The sequence below is a fragment of the Phyllobates terribilis genome, unplaced genomic scaffold (genome assembly GCF_046119375.1).
Source record: "Phyllobates terribilis strain yellow unplaced genomic scaffold, ASM4611937v1 Scaffold_11__3_contigs__length_659146591, whole genome shotgun sequence".
In the NCBI taxonomy this organism is placed as follows: Eukaryota; Metazoa; Chordata; class Amphibia; order Anura; family Dendrobatidae; genus Phyllobates; species Phyllobates terribilis.
This window is the reverse complement of record NW_027362771.1, coordinates 231,530,521-231,545,289: the sequence shown is the minus strand read 5'-3', so window position 1 is coordinate 231,545,289 and position 14,769 is coordinate 231,530,521.

The following is a 14,769-nucleotide window of genomic DNA, read 5'->3' as shown; positions in this document are numbered from 1 at the left end:
AGAATTGATTGCAGCTGGGCGAGGCTGGACCTTGTCTAGCACAGAGAGAGAGAGAGTTAACTCCCTCACTGCCGAAAAGCACAAAGCACCAAAAACTCAGCTGCGAGAAGTCAGGCTGTGCAATCGTGACGATCTTCGTGGCGACACAACCATGACAGTACCCCCCCTTCTACGAGGGGCCTCCGGACCCTCAGGGCCAGGTTTATCCGGGTGAGTCGTGTGGAAGGCCCGAATTAACCGGTCTGCGTTAATATCTGACGCAGGAACCCACATCCTCTCCTCAGGACCATACCCCTTCCAATGAACCAGGTACTGAAGGGACCGACGATTAAAGCGTGAATCGATGACCTTCGATACCTGGAACTCCAAGTTACCATTGACCACCACTGGAGGCGGAGGTAAAGGTGACGGTATCACCGGCGCCACATACCTCTTAAGCAACGATCTGTGGAACATGTTGTGAATTTTAAACGTAGGGGGGAGATCAAGACGGAATGCCACCGGATTAATTATAGAACTGATCCTGTACGGCCCAATGAACCTGGGACCCAGTTTCCAGGAAGGAACCTTAAGTTTTATATTCTTAGTAGACAACCATACCAGATCGTTCACACTTAGGTCCGGACCAGACACTCTCCTCCTGTCAGCCATACGTTTGTAACGGTTCCCCATAGTACTCAGATTATTCAGTACCCCTCTCCATACAGAAGCGAGTGATGACGAAAATCGTTCCTCCTCAGGAACCCCCGAAGAGCCCCCTCTACTGAAAGTACAAAACTGGGGGTGAAAACCATATGCCCCAAAAAACGGGGACTTACCAGTGGACTCGCTCCGCCTATTATTAAGAGCAAACTCCGCCAGAGGTAAGAAAGAAGCCCAGTCCTCCTGGTTCTCTGACACAAAACACCGGAGATATGTCTCCAAACTCTGGTTCAGACGTTCCGTCTGACCATTGGTCTGGGGATGAAAAGCCGATGAGAACGACAAATGCATCCCCCGCCGAGTACAAAATGCCTTCCAGAACTTGGACACAAACTGAGACCCCCGATCCGACACCACATCGGAGGGTACCCCGTGAAGCCTCACAATCTCCCCAATGAACACCTGCGCAAGAGTTTTAGCATTAGGAAGAGCAGGAAGAGCGATAAAATGTGCCATCTTGCTGAACCTGTCTACTACAACGAGAATGACAGTTTTACCCGAAGACGGCGGGAGGTCCGTAATAAAGTCCATAGACAGATGAGTCCAAGGACGCTCCGGGATCTTCAAAGGTAAGAGGGCCCCAGACGGACGGGTATGTGGGGTCTTAGAGCGCGCACAAACCCCACAGGACGCAACAAAAGTTACCACCTCCTTATGTAAGTTAGGCCACCAAAATCGACGCGAGAGGAGATCCACAGTTGCTTTACTCCCTGGGTGTCCTGCTAAAGCTGAGTTATGGTGTGCCTCGATCACCTTTTGTCGTAGCTGATCTGGAACAAACAGTCTCCCTGGAGGTCCAACAGGGGCGTCCCCCTGAGCCTCCAATACCTCCTCCTCAAGCTCAGAGCATACTGCCGACACCACCACCCCCTCTTGAAGGATAGGAACCGGGTCATCCGTATTCCCGGCCCCAGGGAAACTACGAGACAAGGCATCCGCCTTCACATTTTTTGACTCAGGACGAAACGTAACGACAAAATTAAACCTGGTAAAAAACAACGACCACCTGGCTTGTCTGGGATTCAGACGTTTTGCAGACTCCAGATAAAGCAGGTTCTTGTGATCGGTGATGATGGTGACCGGATGGACTGCCCCCTCCAAAAAATGGCGCCACTCCTCAAAAGCTAACTTAATGGCCAAGAGTTCCCTATTGCCGACATCGTAATTCCTCTCGGCGGACGACAATTTTTTAGAGAAAAAGGCGCACGGATGCCACTTACCAGGGGACGAACCTTGTGACAACACTGCTCCCACCCCTACCTCGGAAGCGTCTACCTCTACAATGAATGGCTGTGACGCATCAGGTTGAATGAGTATGGGTGCTGAGGCAAAACATTTTTTCAAGGAGGAGAAAGCTTGACAAGCCTTGTCAGACCACCTAGAAAAATCCGTCCCCTTTTTTGTCATGTCAGTGAGAGGTTTAACCATGGACGAGAAATTACGAATGAACTTCCGGTAATAATTAGCAAACCCCAGGAAACGTTGTAGTGTCTTAAGATTCTCAGGCAGATCCCACTCAAGAACTGCCCGCACTTTCCCAGGGTCCATACGAAAACCAGACGCTGAAACCAGGAAACCTAAAAACTGGAGTTCCTGTACGGCGAACACACACTTTTCCCATTTAGCATACAGTTTATTATCCCGCAAGATCTGTAACACCTGCCTAACGTGCTCCTGATGAGACACCAGATCAGGCGAGTAAATTAAGATATCATCCAGATATATGACAACAAACTGTCCAACCAGGCGGCGAAAAATGTCATTAACAAAGTGTTGGAACACCGCCGGGGCATTAGTCAGACCGAATGGCATGACAAGGTTCTCATAATGCCCCTCCGGAGTGTTAAACGCCGTCTTCCACTCATCCCCCTCCTTCATTCTAATCAGATTGTACGCCCCCCTGAGATCCAACTTAGAGAACCATTTGGCGCCCACGATCTGATTAAAGAGATCGGGAATAAGTGGGAGCGGGTACGGATCTCGGACCGTAATCCGATTAAGTTCACGGAAATCCAGGCAAGGGCGTAGGCCTCCATCCTTCTTCTTCACAAAGAAGAACCCCGCGGCCACCGGGGAAGATGAAGGTCTAATATGCCCCTTAGCCAGACTTTCAGAAATATAATCCTTCATGGCCTGCCTCTCAGGACCAGAAAGGTTATACAACCTAGATTTAGGTAACTTGGCCTCAGGGAGCAGTTTAACAGAACAGTCATACTCGCGATGAGGAGGTAGTTCCCGACACCCCTTCTCCGAGAATACATCCTCAAAGTCCACCAAAAATGGAGGCAAGACCCTAGGAGTGACAGCACCGATGACCGTATTCATGCAGTTTTTATTACAGAAATTACTCCATTGGCTTATCTCTCTGGATTGCCAATTAATAACCGGGTTATGCTTAGTTAACCAAGGAAGGCCCAACACTATAGGAGTGGGAAGACCCTCCAACACGTAGCAAGACAACAGTTCATTATGTATCGCCCCCACTTGAAGTTTTACGTTATGCACAACATGCAAAAAACTTCCCTGACCGAGGGGCCTGGCATCGATCGAGAATATGGGGATGGGTTTAGCCAACTCACTCAAATGCATACCTTGAACCCGGGCAAACCGAGCGTCCACCAGATTAGCCCCGGCCCCACTATCTAAAAGAACAGATATCTTCTCAGTTCTCATACCCACCACCACCTCCGCCGGTACGAGAAACTGAGATGACCCCAGGGACGAAATACCTACTCCCAGATTGCCGTCCACCACACAACCTGGGATTAAAAGTTTTCCGACGACTCTTTACTCTGCAAAGGACGGGATGGACACCCCCCAATAAAATGTCCCTTTCTCCCGCAGAAGAAACACCTTCCAGTCTTGTGGTGTGCCACCGGTCCCCTCCCCCGAAATGATGTCCCTCCTAATTGCATAGGCTCCTCTGGACTGACCAGGGGAACCACCAAATGAGGGGACCTTGTAGGAGGTGGAGTCATCACAGGGGGTGGAGTTATCCCGCACCTCTCCCGAAGCCGTCTGTCAATGCGAATAGCAAGGGCCATAGCGGCTTCCAGTGACGCGGGAGAGTCATACTGTGCCAACACATCCTTTAATTTGTCGGACAAACCTTGACAAAACTGGCTCCTAAGAGCCGGGTCATTCCACTGGGTGTCAGTGGCCCACCTACGGAACTCCGAACAGAATTCCTCCGCCGGACGATCTCCCTGCTGGATCCTACGTAACTTAGATTCAGCAAGGGAGATCCGATCCGGGTCATCATATACAAGACCCAGAGCAGCAAAAAACCTATCCACTGACTGGAGAGCCGGGGAGCCCGGGGGAAGAGAGAACGCCCAAGATTGTGGGTCCCCTTGTAGGAGCGAGATGACAATTCCCACCCTTTGTTCTTCACTCCCCGATGACCGAGGCCGCAGCCGAAAGTACAACTTGCATGCCTCTCGGAAAACAAAAAACTTGTCCCGCCCCCCAGTGAACCTGTCAGGGAGAGCTACCTTAGGTTCTGGTCCAGCTTGCTCCTGGGGACACAAAACCTTGGACCTAACGTCCGCCAGCTCCATGGACAAACTCTGCAACTGCCGAGCTAGACCGGCTACTGGATCCATGGTAGCTGGAGAAAATCTAAGGGGGTCGGTGAAAATGTCACGCTGTCTCTGTGTACTGGAGGTAGGGGGCCTAAGCTGACCCTGAGCTGGGGCCCTGACTAATCCCTCTACCTGGAGGTACTGTTAAAGGTACAGAGGTCCAGGCCGCCAGCGTATCCCCTACCTCCTGAGGATCCCTGCACCTAAGTAATCTAGTCCTGAGAAGGACCCCGATCACAACAAAAGGGGACAGGTAATAATATGCCAACACTCAGTACTTAGACGAACGAGACAGTACAAGGGTAAAACCAAAACCACCTTGCATACAAAAACTACACAACTAGAACAGAGGGAACACCAACGGGAAAGGAGATAAATGATAAAGCGAGGAAGGGAAAAAACACTCCAAATACACTTATCTCTGAAACTCCAAATACCACGATCCGCTCTGTTAGTCTGCATGAAATGCTTTCACCGACACTTCCCTAACAGAGCAGCAGACATATGAAGGAATCTCACTACAGCAGAATTGATTGCAGCTGGGCGAGGCTGGACCTTGTCTAGCACAGAGAGAGAGAGAGTTAACTCCCTCACTGCCGAAAAGCACAAAGCACCAAAAACTCAGCTGCGAGAAGTCAGGCTGTGCAATCGTGACGATCTTCGTGGCGACACAACCATGACACATACACAGTACAGTCCACAGAGGTGACACCTCAATTACCCTTGCTTCCCTCGCATCACAATTGTCCAATGCCCAACTGACTGTAGGGAACCACAGATGGGTGAGTCTGCAGTACTGTTCACACATTCTATGTTATGGGCATCAGAAGTGTACTCCAAAGATTCACAGCGTCAAGAGAAGGAAAGCATCTGCACCTATGCCCAATTTTTTTTTAGGTTAGATTCGGTGCAGGACGAAGTAGAATCCGAGCACCTTCCTGACCCTCGTCACCAGATGTTAACCCCCGGGGGGTGATGTGATCCTGATGAGACTCAGATACCTGGGGCTCACGCGGACTGTACTGTGCTGTCAGGGCAAGAAGAGGAGAAGGGTGACTCTCAAGGTGAGAAATGGGATAACACATTGGATGATGATGAGGTTGTAGATCCCACTTGGTGTGAACCAAGAGGCACGCAGCTGAGTAGCTCATCTGTGGAGATGGAGGAGGAGGAAGACAAGCAGGTTATGTTGCACCCTATCGCGCAGACACGGAGAAATGCAACCACGACAAGCACTGCATCCTTAGCCACAACTGTAGATATGGCCAGCAGTGGTCACAGGTCTGCAGCTTGCAAAGGCGGCAAGGGTTGCCTAGCCTGGGCCTTTTTTGACACCGCAAAGGATGAGACAACTCAAGTTATCTGCCAACTTTGCAAGAAAAAACTCAGTAAAGGGAAAAAGTGCAATAATTTGACTACTACATGCATGAACCTTAACATGCGCAATCAACATGCGTTACTCTGGTAATCTCACTGCGATCAAATGCAGACCAGCAGACCTAAACAACCATCAGCTGCCCCATCAACCACATCTGTTGCTTCTTCCTCCTCCTTTGTTACCGTACCAAGTATTGTCACCGTACTGCACCCTCTCTCAGCACTGCAGCCAACCCTCGGTCCTGCAGTTGTGGTCACATAAAAAATTGTTTCATCCTACACATGACAAAGCTAAGAAATTGAACTCCACCATCTCCAATCTGTTGGCCACGGAAATGCTGCCTTTCCACCTGGTAGATACAGACAGCTTCCTGTAGCTGATGGCCATCGCAGTCCTCCAGTACCAGTTGCCCAGTCGCCATTACTTCTCTAAGAAAGCTGTGCCTGCGCTACACCAGCATGTTGCACACAACATCACCCATTCCTTGACTAAATCTATGTCTTCCAGGGTGAATTTCACCACAGACACCTGGACGAGTAAGCATGACCAAGGGCGTTACATATCGCTGACTGGGAACTGCGTGACTCTAGTGGCTGTGGAGGCAGGCGGGGAAGGGGATGCTCTACAAGTCTTGGAATCCTCAAGGCTTGCAGAACAAACCTCTGTATTTCACACTTCCTTCACTGCTTCTGCCTCCTCCACCTCCTCTAGCGCCTCCACCTACACACTCAACCTCTGCCTTAATGAGACACGCCAACAGTGCAGAGCGAATCCACACCACCTCCGTACTGCGCAGCCAGGGCTCACCGCAATCAGGCAGTGTTAAAATTAATATGCCTTGGAGATCGCAGTCATACAGCTGAAGAGTTGTGGACAGCTCTCCAGGCTGAGTTTGAGCAATGGCTGTCTCTGCTGAACCTGGAGCCAGGGAAGGCCGTGTGAGATAATGGTGCAAACCTGGTGGCGGCCCCACATCGATGCAAGCTCACACACGTGCCTTGAATTACTCATGTCCTCAACCTGGTGGTACAGCGAATTCTCCACCACTATCCCAGCCTGGATGAGCTGATGCAGAAAGAACTCAAGCTGTGTGCTCACTTCTGCCGTTCGCACCTCTCATGTCATCGACTTACATCGATACAGAGGTCTTTGTCCATGCCAGTTAACAGGTTGATATGCAATGTGCCGACACGATGGAATTCCACTCTGCACATGTTGCAGCGACTGTGCATGCAGCAACAAGCCCTGACGCAGTATGTCATGTTGTATAGCCCGCCCAATGCAGTATGGACTTGGGGCATATCACGTTTACGGAGTGGGCACAGATTAGGGACCTCTGCACCCTTCCGCACAGTTTTGAAATGGCTACTAAGATGGTTAGTGCTGATGATGCCATCATCAGCATCACTATTCTGGACATCTACAGTCATGGCCAAAAGTTTTGAGAATGACACCAAAATTATATTTTCACATGATCTGCTGGCCTCTGGTTTTTATTAGTGTTTGTCTGATGTTTATATCACATACAGAACTATAATTGCAATCATATTATGAGTACCAATAGGTTATATTGACAGTTAGAATCAGTTAATGCAGCAAGTCAATATTTGCAGTGTTGCCCCTTCTTCTTCAAGACCTCTGTAATTCTCCCTGGAATGCTCTTAATCATCTTTTGGACCAAATCCTGACTGATAGCAGTCCATTCTTGCATAATCAATGCTTGCATTTTGCCAGAATTTGTTGGTTTTTGTTTGTCCACCCGTCTCTTGATGATTGACAACAAGTTCTCAATGGGATTAAGATCTGGGGAGTTTCCAGGCCATGGACCCAAAATCTCTATGTTTTGTTCCATGAGCCATTTAGTTATCACCTTTGCTTTATGGCAAGGTGCTCCATCATGCTGGAAAAGGCATTGTTGGGCGCCAAACTGCTCTTGGACGGTTGGGAGAAGTTGCTCTTGGAGGACATTCTGGTACCATTCTTTATTCATGGCTCTGTTTTTAGGCAAGACTGTGAGTGAGCCGATTCCCTTGGCTGAGAAGCAATCCCACACATGAATGGTTTCAGGATGCTTTACAGTTGGCATGAGACAAGACTGGTGGTAGCGCTCACCTCTTCTTCTCCGAATAAGCTGTTTTCCAGATGTCCCAAACAATCGAAAAGGGGATTCATCAGAGAAAATGACTTTGCCCCAGTCCTCAGCAGTCCACTCCCTGTACCTTTTGCAGAATATCAGTCGGTCCCTGATGTTTTTTCTGGAGAGAAGTGGCTTCTTTGCTGCCCTCCTTGAAACCAGCCCTTGCTCAAAGAGTCTCCGCCTCACAGTGCGTGCAGAAGCACTCACACCAGCCTGCTGCCATTCCTGAGCAAGCTCGGCACTGCTGGTAGTCCGATCCCGCAGCTGAAACAGTTTTAAGATACGGTCCTGGTGCTTGCTGGTCTTTCTTGGGCGCCCTGGAGCCTTTTTGACAACAATGGAAGCTCTCGCCTTGAAGTTCTTGATGATGCGATAGATTGTTGACTGAGGTGCAATCTTTGTAGCTGCGATACTCTTCCCTGTTAGGCCATTTTTTTGCAGTGCAATGATGGCTGCATGAGTTTCTTTAGAGATAACCATGGTTAACTGAAGAGAAACAATGATACCAAGAACCAGCCTCCTTTTAAAGTGTCCGGTGATGTCATTCTTACTTAATCATGACTGATTGATCGCCAGCCCTGTCCTCATCAACACCCACACCTGTGTTAATGGATCAATCACTAAAACAATGTTAGCTGCTCCTTTTAAGGCAGGACTGCAATGATGTTGAAATGTGTTTTGGGGGTTAAAGTTCATTTTCTGGGCAAATATTGACTTTGCAAGTACAGTAATTGCTGTTAAGCTGATCACTCTTTGACATTCAGGAGTATATGCAAATTGCCATTACAAAAAATGAAGCAGTAAACTTTGGAAAAATTACTATTTATTTCATTCTCAATACTTTTGGCCATGACTGTACATGCTGGAGCAGACTTTGAAAAGCGACAGGAGGTGGTGGTCCCAGAAGAAAAGGAGGATATGGAAGGGATAACAATGTCTCAAAGTTCCAGACTGTCATCAAACATGCAGGTGCCAAGGGAGGGTGGATTACTACGATAGAGGGGGGCTGGTGATACCAGACAAACTGTTAATGAAGGTGGGAGAGTCGAGGAACAAATGGAGGCAGAAGATGAAGAGGATAATCATCCCCTCTGTTGTTCGTAGTTGGCGGGAGGGGACGGAGGAAACAAGCATTAGTGTTACCCAGCCACCAACACAGCATAAGATTGGACCTCATGGAAGAACCCGACATATGAGTGCATTCTTGCTGCACTATATACAACATGATCCCCGTATAGTTATGATTCAAAATAGTGCTGAGTACTGGGTTGCCACTCTGTTAGATCCACGTTATAAGAGTAACTTTTGCCAGATGCTTCCCACCCTGGAAAGGGACCGGCGAATGCTGGAGTATTGAAACACGCTTTTACACAACCTTAAGAGAGGTTTACCCCAAGACAGCAGGTAGGCACACAGTGTTCATTGCAGCTGTAGACGTTCATCCTCTGGCACTTCAATTCATCAAAGCCAAAACATTAGCAGCAGCAGTGTAAGTGGCAGAAGCAATTTATGTGAGTTCTTTCACACATTTTTTAGACCAGCTCAAGCACCAGAAAAACAGAGTACAAGTCTAACAGGAGGTGAACGACTAGAGAGGATGGTGCAGGAGTATCTAGAGCTCAATATCAATACCATCAGGGAGGGTTTGGACCCTTTTAAATTTTGGTCTTCAAAAATGGATGAGTGGCCTGAGCTCGCCTGTCATGCCTTGGAGGTTTTATCATGCCCGGCAGCCAGCATTCTATCAGAATGTGTCTTCAGTGCTGCTGATGGTGTCCTGATTGATAAGCGCAGCTGGCTGTCCCCTGAAAGTGTAGAAAGCCTAACTTTCATCAAGATGAACAAGTCATGGATCTCCAAGGACTTTTGCACCCCAATTGCAGACTGTACAGACTAGGCGATGTTGTAGTTTTTAGTGTACTGCATCGATCTTGCGTAATTGCAGTTTGTGATATCTTCAGCGTGGCTTCTGTGCCTGCTGTTGCTGCTACTGCAGGTGTTAACACAAATTTTTGGAAATGTGAACTCTCCTGGTTGGGTCTCCATCTGCTGGGTTGGCTGTAGTGGAAGAGGTGTCGGTCCTAATTATACTATTTCTACACTAGTGAAATTGATGCCACTTCGTTGGTGTGTAAGGTGCCCCAGTGAGGTAGTCGTGGGCGAGCTGTAGCCCCCTCTTGCTCTGGCACCCTACAGACAATTCGTGTCCTCCCTCTGATGTGTGGCTGTGTATGTGGTGCTCTCCACTTACTTCAAACCATCTGATCGCGGCTGTCTCCAGGCATTTCTCTTCTGGGACCAGGGCAGCAATAAATTCAGAGGACACGAGGTTCTTAGCCAGAACTTGAACTTTACTTGGGGAAGAGGAATATGTACAATATTTACAGGCAGATATAATGGATATTATCTCTCTCACAGGCGCTGGCAACATCTTCAGCCCTGGTTCCCTCTTTAAGTGAAGCATCTCTGTGACTCTAATCTCTAGCCCAAGAGACTCTTCTGTAATACCAACAGTGACCTGGATCCGATCTCTCCCCCATGTCTTAGCCGGGAGTCCTATTTATCTTCCTCTGCTTCCTGCAGACTAGAAGTGCACCGGGTCCTCACTACCTCTGATGAGTTTCTCCGGCCGGCTAACAGGACTCTTGCTCTTGGGTAGGGAGGCTTTCACACTAGTGATCCCACTGTCTGAGGGTATGGCGCTCCCGTCTACCCTAGCAGCCACTATATAGTCAGGCTGCCCGCACCGTTCGCTGTCCTATCTCTTACTGAGCATCTCTTCTCGCCTCAGGAAACTAAGCAGGGATTTTCTTAAGGTGCCCACCCTCTGTGAGCTGTCATCACTCAGTATTAACCCATCACTGTCTGTAACACTGCTAGCAGACTCAACCTGACATCTGCACACAGGACAGTGGCATCTTGTGGCTGTTTATAGGTACTGCAGCCCACAAGGAATTATGCTAGGAACAAGCTCTATATCACTCAAGGCTTGATCAGGGCACTAAGTTCCTCCTTTACTCTGCTGACTGGACCACTGAAGCTAACCCCTTAGCTTGGCCTACCAACAGTTCAGAGAGGTCTGACTACAGGAACACTTCTTTCAACTATCTCAGTGCCAAGGGAAGGCTACGCCCTTCCCCACTATTACAGGTGTCTGCCACTAATTTTTGGAAATGTGGAGACACTGATTGGGTCTCCATCTGTTGGGTTGGCTGTGGTGGAAGAGGTGTCGGTCCCCATTATAATATTTCTACTCTGGTGAAATTGATGCCACTTTGATGGTATCAGCCCCTAATTTAGGGAAATGTGAACACTCCTGGTTGGGTGTCCATCTGCTGGGTTGGCTGTAGTGGAAGAGGTGTCGGTTCCCATTATAATATTTCTACTCTAGTGAAATTTTTGCCAGGTAATCTGCTCACCTGAGAGAGTTGTGTAGGCACAACTCCTGTGAAAGCTCAATAACGGTTGCTGTTCCCCCGTGGCTGGGGGATGAACTCCACTAGGAAGCTTGAAGGTAAAGTCACCGTTTTGGGCTGTGCTAACCGAAATGAAGATCCTTGATCCAATAGTATAGAGGAGCGGTAAAAAACGCTCCTTTATATTATTGGATCAAGAACCTTCACTTTGGTTAGCGGAGCCCCAAACCACGATGTCATGACGTAGGCAGGCTACAAGAGCTGGAATTGTATGCAAAACAGATGTTGCCTTGTGATCTGCTCTCTGCTTCTTGCATTATAAACAGGTGACTTAATGAAGAAGAAGGATTTTGTTTAGTGAGTGCCGCATTACTTTCTATTGCTTTGCTGAATTATTGTGTTGTTTTTACTAAGCTGAGCACTACTCCATGTTCTTATGCTATAAGATTTATATTGAATCCAAGTTCCAAAAGGTTAAGAGAAGACCAACCTGTTTAGCTGTGCTCCCAAGGTATTCTTCTTTATGTGCAACATGCAGTGTGTGTGTAGAATGGAATCTGTGTGTGTGTGTGTGAGTGTGTGTGTGTGTATGTCTAGCATGGAGTGTGTGTATTTGTAGCATGTAGTGTGTGTAGCATATTAAAGCTCCCAGTTTACTCATTCTAAGGAAGCAGTACCATATGGACAATTTATACATCTAAAAAAAATTAACAATGACAAATGACAAAGAATCGTCTTTACAGCAAGTTGCAGAGTATCTGTGTGTGCAGGCTTGGACTGGTCCACAGGCGAACAGGAGAATCCTCCGGTGGGCCCCTGTGCAAGAGGGGGCCACCACCCACTTATATGAGCAGTACTTGGCACAATACACTTGAATCACTATGTACAGACAAAGGCAGCATCTTATTCATTTTACATTCTGCCCAGTTAATTGTTATATAAATTTGTGATTGATGATAATGTCACATTTGCATGAAGCTGAAAAATGGGGCCCTTAAGTTGGTTACTGGTGGGCCATTGGCACCCTAGTCCAATGCTGCTTGTGTCTCTTGTATTCGGCGGCTCTGTGTCCCGGTCTTCAGTCTTCTATCAGGTATTTAGTGCCGTGCCACAATCACAGAGATTGGCCTCTATAACCCTTGTAATGTAACTTGGGACAGGAGCTAACATTATGATACCACAATGGGTGGATATATATGTGGTCTGCCGTCTGTAAATGTCTCCCCCCCCCGTAATTCCTGGTTCTACTTGTGGAATATTGAGGGTAGTAATGATAAAAAAGTCAAGACAAAAAACCTCACATGGCACTTTTCTTTTCTTTCTTTTTATTTTTTTATTGGAATAGCAATAAGCAACATTGTAATAAAAATATTACTGGCCCTTTAAGAAATTAAACTATAATCACAATGGCTCCCAAGTCAGGCCCCATGGAGACAACAGAACTAGCTGTGGTCATTGAGGACCGGCTAAGAGCCACTGGACTCAAAGATCCAGAGGAAGGCGAACAAACCCCCCGGAGAGTTCTGCCTCAGGGGGGGGGGAAATTCCTTCCTGACCCCAGTTATGGCGATCGGATATTTCCCTGGATCACATCTGTCCTGCTGCATATTGCTGTAAATCTGCATGTATTATAAGCTCAGGAGAGCCGACTTGGAAAGGAAAAGATAAATACACTCTGCTAAAAGAGGAGCTTACAATCTAATATATAATATACAGACTGCTCCTCAGGGCATGCAGAATAATGTACACCCTGTCCTAGGAGCTTACAATCTAATATACAGTATACAGACTGCTCCTGAGGGCATGCAGAATAATGTACACCCTGTCCTAGGAGCTTACTATCTAATATACAGTATACAGACTGCTCCTGAGCGCATGCAGAATAATGTACACCCTGCCCTAGGAGCTTACAATCTAATATACAATATACAAGTTGCTCCTGAGGGCATGCAAATAATGTACACCCTGTCCTAGGAGCTTGCAATCTAATATATAATATACAGGTTGCTCCTGAGGGCATGCAGAATAATGTACACCCTGTCATAGGAGCTTACAATCTAATATATAATATACAGGTTGCTCCTGAGGGCATGCAGAATAATGTACACCCTGTCCTAGGAGCTTACAATCTAATATATAATATACAGGCTGCTCCTGGGGGCATGCAGAATAATCTACACCCTGTCCAAAGAGCTTACAATCTAATATACAATATACAGGCTGCTCCTGTGGGCATGCAGAATAATGTACACCCTGTCCTAGGAGCTTACAATGTAATATACAATATACAGGTTCCTCCTGAGGGCATACAGAATAATCTACACCCTGTCCTAGGAGCTTACAATCAAATATACAATATATAGGCTGCTCCTGAGGGCATGGAGAATAATCTACACCCTGTCCTAAGAGCTTACAATCTAATATATAATATACAGGCTGCTCCTGTGGGCATGCAGAATAATGTACACCCTGTCCTAAGAGCTTACAATCTAATATATAATATACAGGCTGCTCCTGTGGGCATGCAGAATAATGTACACCCTGTCCTAGGAGCTTACAATCTAATATACAATATACAGGTTGCTCCTGAGGGAATACAGAATAATCTACACCCTGCCGTAGGAGCTTACAATCAAATATACAATATATAGGCTGCTCCTGAGGGCATGCAGAATAATCTACACTCTGTCCTAGGAGCTTACAATCTAATATACACTATAAAGGCTGCTCCTGAGAGCATACAGAATAATCTGCATCCTGTCCTAGGAGCTTACAATCTAATATATAATATACAGACTGCTCCTGAGAGCATACAAAATAATCTATGCCCTGTCCTAGAAACTTACAATCTAATATACACTATGTACATTGCTGAGAGCATACAGAATAATCTACGCCCTGTCCTAGGAGCTTACAATCTAATATACAATATACAGTCTGCTCCTGAGGGCATGCAGAATAATCTACACCCTATCCTATTGTAGCACCCTGAGGATTCGGCTGCTACAGGGGTATTGCACCTCAACCCAGAGGTGTGATATTCCACTCCCGGGTAAGGAAGGAGTGTGGAACTGAGCTCAGATAGACTGCATGCACTACATACATCCCATTCCAGAGGAGCAGGCCGACGGTACTCCCACTTAGAAATGTGCAGGTACAACCGAGCCTGTTCCTGGCTGGAGTGGGAGGGGGGTGGTACATCCCATGTAGTGTAGGGGCAGATAGGGGGAGCAGTCTGGGTAGTGATAGGAGCTCATTGGGTGCTGGTCACCTGAGCTCACACATGGAGGGATATATAAGGAGGGCACCAACTTAGATCAGGGTCAGACGCTGAGAACAAGTCAGTTGGAGAGAGAGAAGGAAACAGCAGCCCCGGAGAGAGAGAGAGGAGAAAGAAAGAGAAAGACCCAGAGGGGGAAGACTGAAGGGACCCAAGAACCCAAATTAGAGCACCGGGTGAGGAGTCAGCAAGAGGGTACCGGAACCCAAGCTGGTGGGGGTAAAGACATTCCCCAGCCAGAGACCGGAGACCGTGGGCAGTGTCTGTCACGG